Here is a 7,485-nt window from a genome sequence, read left to right on the forward strand (position 1 = left end):
AAATTTCAAATTTTTAACCAAAAATTGACAAATTATCATATATTATATTTATGATGATTTTCAGATATAAAAAAATAACTGAAATTTGAGACAACATTATATATATAGCATTTACTTTTCACATATATTTTGAAAAACAAAAAATAATTGAAAACTTTTCAAAAATATAAATTTTATAAAACTTTGAACTAAAAATTGGTATATAATCATATATAATATTTATTATATATTTTATTCATTATATAATAGGGTGTTGGAAACTTTAAATTTTGGTGTTTGCAAATTAAACTGCTCGAAGACCCAATTCGCTAAACTGATCAATATTCAAATGCCAAAATTGATAACGTAAGTGGGTGAGAAGATCGCGCTCACTTATTACTTCACTACCCGAAGACCCAACACTATTGAACTGATCAATCTCGCGAAAATGGGTTAAAAGAACGTTTAGTCAATTGATATCCAGTCTATAAAAAGAAAACCGCTAAACTGATCATAGAACTACTCGTCTTTACAGCACATCAATTTACCATCAAATGTTGCTTAGACTCTACATGAGTTGATAAAGCTTTCCGTACACTGACGAAGTCTGCCATATTACTCCGCGATCTCAATGTGTACTTTTTGTAGAGAATGTTGGAATTTCAGAAGCAGACAAGACAACAACAATAATTTAAAATCTCTAGTGACATTCAAACTTTATTATCGTTGGAATCCAAGCCTATAAATAGGCAACTCGGTCAGTTGAGGAAGCTCTTGATCATTTATAGAACAATATCGCATTTTCTCCAAGTGTAAAACCTCACAAATAAAACTGATCAAGAAAACTCGAAGCACACTGTCATAAGTTATTTGTTCTGGTCACTTGAGGATCAATATTGTGCGCTCGAAATCGAATTCTTATCACAGTTATACTTCATTCAGTCGAGGACTGATATTGTTGTAACTAGGAGTTCTAAGATAGACAATTGTGTTTAATCTTAAATCTTGGAGTATGATTTTTCAAGTTGATTGTAAAATTCAAAATCTTCTAGTACTATCATTTCGATGAAAAAGAAGGTGTGACGTATGAGTTATTGAAATTTCCGAACAACTAGAAACATCTCTCCATGTCGTTTCACTAGTTTTGCACATTTAATCGGTTTTGCACTCATTCACAATTAGTGTGCATAATCTACATTTTGACATAATACGGCACATCTAATTTGTTTGTAGATTTGCATAGACACCAAGATAAACTAAGAATTCAATCTCTAAACTGATTTAATTCGAACCGAAGTTCATAAAAAATTTAAGTGTATTCATCCCCCCCCCCCCCCCTCTACACTCAAACCGATCTCATCAAGAGGTATCAGAGCAAGGTTTTTATATTTTTTCTGAACACTATATCAATGTATTCATTCACTAAAATCCCTATGTTCTCTAAAGAAGGCTTTGATGATTGAAAAATACGTATGCAAGCTCATCTTTCAGCATTAGATGACTACATGTGGTATGTCATGACTTATGGTCACATTACTATTTCCAAAATCAATTATGCTGCAACAATACAAGTGGAGGACCACAATATATTGAAAAACCAATGATTGAATGGACTGCAGGGGAGAATAAGAAATCCAATATGGACAATTTAGCTAAAGATATCCTATACAAAACACTTGACAAAAACACATTCAGTAAGATCAAGATATGTAAAACAGGGAAATACATATGGGAAAATCTCATTCAACTTTGTGAAAGAAATGAGTTGTAAGGCCCGAGATTATTTAATTTTAATCCGAGAATATTTAATTTGAAAATTTTTGGAGTTTAGATTTAAATTCTAATATTCTTAAATTATTTAGGATTGAAATTGAATTAAATAGAAGTTTCAAGGGTCAATTTGCAAATAGTGAAGAGTTGAAGGGCTAAAGTGCAATTATAGATTTTTGAGTGGGACACTTGTCTACACATGCATATTCACGTGTATTACCACCATTTTGCATCAGATTTATCAGATTATTCAGTCAAGAAACCGAGAGCTATCTTCTTCCTTGCAAATTTCATCTTAAATCTTCAATATCTCAAGATCCGTCCGATTGAATTAAATTCCGGGCATAGTTATGCGATCCTTGAAAGACGAGCTTCGATTTGGTGTAAGTATCTTTATGATTCAGAATATTTCGAAATTGATATGATAAAGAACTCAGAATTTGAGTATGAATATGTGTTCTTGAGATTCTATGTGTTGTATTATCGCAATCGGGTCGAAGATTGGATGCCGTTTCTATTTCTTATGAATTTTTCAGCATGTATTTCGAAATGGTAGCTGCTGATATGCTGTTATATTGATGTATTTGGCTGTTATATCATGTATTTGAAGTAGATATGAATGATAGATTGGTTGGATTTCAGTTTCGGTTACCGATTTCATACCGTTACGCCGTCGGTTTGAAAAATGATCAAGTTTGAGTCTAGATTGTTTGAGTTGAGTATTATGTGAGTTCTTGCTGATGTTCTTAGACATGTTTGATGTATTTTTAGATTGAAAATAGGGGACTTCAAGTTAAGAATCACGACTTCGAAACCGATCGACGGAAGAACAAGGTTTGTGGATTGTTAGCCTTGAAGATTGAGAAGAGTATGAGCATATTTTGATTGTGTTCTTGTTGTTCAGCTAGATCAGATTTGAAGAGACTTGAAACCAATTTTGAAAGGTATAAGACAACCTTAGAATAAGGGCTTGTACATTCAAGAGACTTTGTTTGAATGCCCTTCCAAAACCACATACTATGTGCTTATATATCTTGTATTTGCACATTTACTTGCTTGTTTGACTTAGCTTGTTATTAGTTGGTTTTTACTCTTATGCTTCTAGATTTTGATGCATTCATCTTGAGCCAACAACCCTTTGAGATTTGAAATGGAAGATTCGCCAAAAGAATACGGACGTTTGGATATATATCAAGGACTTTAGGAGATAGATCAACTCCTATTGTTAGAAACTTGATATAGTATGCTAAATTCCGGGAAAAGAGCTCAACGCCACCCCGAAAGGGAGAGTAGGTGGGATATTTGTTGTGTTCTTCTTCCCCGGGATCCCAAGAATTGATATAGAACTTGATAGCAGATTTTTAAAATCATGCATTGCAATAGATTGGTTTAATGCTTGTTGAGATGTTTATATGAGTATTTCTTTGAACTATATGTTATGCATGATCTAGTTGTTTTATACTGGGATTCAATTCTCACCGGAGATATCCGGCTATTTCTATGTTTGTATGTGTGCATGGGAATAGATGGGGCGAGCACAGGACAAAGAAGGTTGTAAGAAGAACGAGATCAAGATTAGCATGTGGTGATTTCGGGTATAAGAAGTAGAGTTGTTGTCAACCTTTGTATCTAGATATTGTGTATGTTTTGTTATAAATATTTGCACATAAAGACTTGTATGTATGGCAAGAATAAGAACATTTGAACATATAGATATGTATGTTTGTCAAGAACAAGAGTATGTAAGATCTTGTGGGTTGTATGTCAAGTTCCATGTTTAGTTGCTTGATTAGTTCATGGATTTGCATGTTTTTTTCTAGATTTTGATGTTGAATTCATGCTTTATAAGTTAGATGTTGTTTGAGATTCAAAACAGGGGTAAAGGAACCATTTTTCAGCTCTTTGGAAGCCAAATCAGAGGGCCAGGCCCGCCCACCCGCCCAGCCTAGAGGCGCGGCCGCACCTAACCAAGGCACTTTGGGTGCCTTGGCCCGAGCCCTATGCGCGCCCGCGCGTCAAGGTGGGTTAAAAAAAAAATTGTTGATCTTTTGCGACGTGATTTTGCGTCGCCAAATAAAAGGTTTTGCGTCGCAAATTGTCCTGTAGTATTTATTTACTTCTTAAGCAGATTAATATTCTGATTGAATATTTCTTGTTATTAATCGTCCTATAAGATGAGATTAGCACCCGAGGTCCCCACATGAGCACACTGAGAAAAATAAGCTATCAATGTCAACACAAAAGTTTGATAACATCAAAATGAAGAAAGGTGAATCCATGTCACAATTTGACGAAAAGGTTAGTAGCATTGTGATTAAGCTAAACGCACTTGGGAAATCTTATCCAAACCGAGAAGTCATATTGAAAATTATTCGAGGTATTCCAAAAGAATGAGATGTGAAGACCATTGCTATGAGACAGTCAAATGACTTGAACAAACTGAAACTCCATGATTTATTCGTTGATCTCAAGGCATATGAGTTTAACTTAAAACCAGAGAAGAAAATCAGTCTACATCTCAGTTTACCAAAGCTTTAATCGCAAAGTAGAATCTCTAGTTTCAGTTGAAGTAACAGCCGAAAAGTTAACTAGTGTTGTTATGTCACTATTTTTAAGAAGTTTGGAAAATTTATGAGGAAAAATCAAGGAGGGCCTTACAGAAAAAAATTTCAGAAAGTGAATCAGTCGAGGAACCAATAACATGCTTCAACTATGGAAAAACATGACATTTTATAGCAGATTGTCCAAAACCAAAGAAAGAATAACGGGGATCGTCTGATAAAGGAAAAACCCTATGAAAGGAAAAGAAACTCTAAGGATGACAAGCGTTCATCCCAGAAAAAGCATGAAGCTCAAGTCGCTGAAGAAAGCAACACCAAATGGGAAGATACTGACAGGGACTCTTACGAGTTCGATTGCTACTCAAGTTCAAGCAATGATGAAGAATAAGTCACATGTTTAATGGCCAATGTTCATGGATCTAGATCTACTAGCGAACATGTATTTGATTTTAGCTCTGAAGAGTTTACATGAGATGAGTTGATCACTGCATTTCATGAAATGGAAGATGAGTACCACAAACTGTCCTTAGCTTTCGATGAAGTCAAAGCAAAATGATTTACAAATTACCTTGACTGAACCCAACTAGGAACAATCAGTTGAGAATTCAATCTTGTGGCAGAGATAACTCAACTTAAAACTGAGAATAAGAAAATTAGGATAAACTGCATGAATCTCACAGTTGAAAATCAAATATTAAATTATTTAATGAGATCATGGAGCAAATATTCAAGTATGCTAACAAATATGCAAATTTTGCAAAAACCTATATGAGACAAGACACGTATAGGGTTTAATAAAAACTAATTGCATTAATCAATCAAATAATCTGCCAAAACTAAACATGTGCAAAGGTAAATACATACACTTTGTAAAGTCATGTATGTGCAATGAACATGGAGAAATCTATGACAAATCAATCCTAAAAGTTGGGAAGTTAGTTGAGCAAACGAACAAGAATAAGTTTGGTATCAGGTTTGCCCCATTGAAGATAAAAATTGAGACAGCCAAAAGTCATAATATGATTAGCAGGGCTCAATCAAGACGAGTGAGAGGAACGAAACCAATACTATAACCAACGACCTGTTCAAAAGCGACGCAAGCAGTTTAACAACTTGGGTAAGGGAAAACAACATTATGTTTCAGTAGCACATCACACACCATGACCTCGAGCACATAACTATGCATACACTTTTAGGAACACTGAAACTAGTAAGTTAGTAAAACTGATCCAGATTTGGGTTTCTAAAAGATTAATCCCTCGTGGACCCAAATAGTGTGGGTAACAAATATGCAAAGTTTGAAAAAACCTATATGAGACAAGACACGTATAGGGTTTAATAAAAACTAATTGCATTAATCAATCAAATAATCTGCCAAAACTAAACATGTGCAAAGGTAAAATACATACACTTTGTAAAGTCATGTATGTGCAATGAACATGGAGAAATCTATGACAAATCAATCCTAAAAGTTGGGAAGTTAGTTGAGCAAACGAACAAGAATAAGTTTGGTATCAGGTTTGCCTCATTGAAGATCAAAATTGAGACAGCCAAAAGTCCTAATCTGATTAGCAGGGCTCAATCAAGACGAGTGAGAGGAAATCGAAACCAATACTATAACCAACGACCTGTTCAAAAGCGACGCAAGCAGTTTAACAACTTGGGTAAGGGAAAACAACATTATGTTTCAGTAGCACATCACACACCATGACCTCGAGCACATAACTATGCACAAACTTTTAGGAACACTGAAACTAGTAAGTTAGTAAAACTGATCCAGATTTGTGTTTCTAAAAGATTAATCCCTCGTGGACCCAAATAGTGTGGGTAACAAATATGCAAAGTTTGCAAAAACCTATATGAGACAAGACACATATAGGGTTTAATAAAAACTAGTTGCATTAATCAATCAAATAATCTGCCAAAACTAAACATGTGCAAAGGTAAATACATACACTTTGTAAAGTCATGTATGTGCAATGAACATGGAGAAATCTATGACAAATCAATCCTAAAAGTTGGGAAGTTAGTTGAGCAAACGAATGAGAATAAGTTTGGTATCAGGTTTGCCCCATTGAAGATCAAAATTGAGACAACCAAAAGTCCTAATATGATTAGTAGGGCTCAATCAAGACGAGTGAGAGGAAATCGAACCAATATTATAACCAACGACCTGTTCAAAAGCGACGCAAACAGCTTAACAACTTGGGTAAGGGAAAACAACCTTATGTTTCAGTAGCACATCACACACCATGACCTCGAGCACATAACTATGCACAAACTTTTAGGAACACTGAAACTAGTAAGTTAGTAAAACTGATCCAAATTTGAGTTTCTAAAAGATTAATCCCTCGTGGACCCAAATAGTGTGGGTATCAAAATTATTCAACTCTGTGATGACATGTAACATGAGTAGAAGAGCTAATGGATGAAGTCTGGTATCTCGATAGTGGGTGTTCAAGACACATGAGTACATGACAGAAAATGCCAAATTACTTTATGAACTGACTAAATGCACTGGAACCAAGATCAGATTTGGCGATAATTCACAAGGAAGAATTGTGGGTAAGTGTAAGATTATTCATGGTAACATCATCGTTAAAGATGTATTGCTGGTTGAAAATTTTAAACATACTCTTATAAGCATCAATCAATTGTGCGACTACGAGCATTTTGTTAAATTTCAGAAACATTCATGTATTGTCAAATATTTTTTTGATAACATTATTTGACAAAAAACGGGTGTGTAAATACTTATAAAGAATGATGGAATGTTCAGTCTAGCAAACAAGTTTGCCTCGTGACATCCAATCTTAATCACAACTGGTTATGACACAAAAGACTCAATCACCTTAACTTCAAGGCTATTGCTAGTCTGAGTAAGATTGAGTTCGTAACAGGTCTGTCTAAAATCGAGTCTCTAAAGACAGAGTATGCTCAGCTTGTCAGTTTGGAAAGCAAGTAATGTCGTCATTTAAAAACAAAGGGTGTAACTCTTCAACTCGCTGCTTGGAATTGTTGCATATGGACCTGTTTGGTCTCATGCCTGTAACAAGCTTAGGGGAAATGAGGTATACCCTTGTGATAGTTGATGACTACTTTCGATTCACCTGGATCATCTTTCTAAAAACTAAAGACCAAACTACTCTTCAACCGATCAAGATTTTCAAAATAT

The sequence above is a fragment of the Henckelia pumila genome, chromosome 3 (assembly GCF_033568475.1).
Source record: "Henckelia pumila isolate YLH828 chromosome 3, ASM3356847v2, whole genome shotgun sequence".
NCBI lineage: Eukaryota > Viridiplantae > Streptophyta > Magnoliopsida > Lamiales > Gesneriaceae > Henckelia > Henckelia pumila.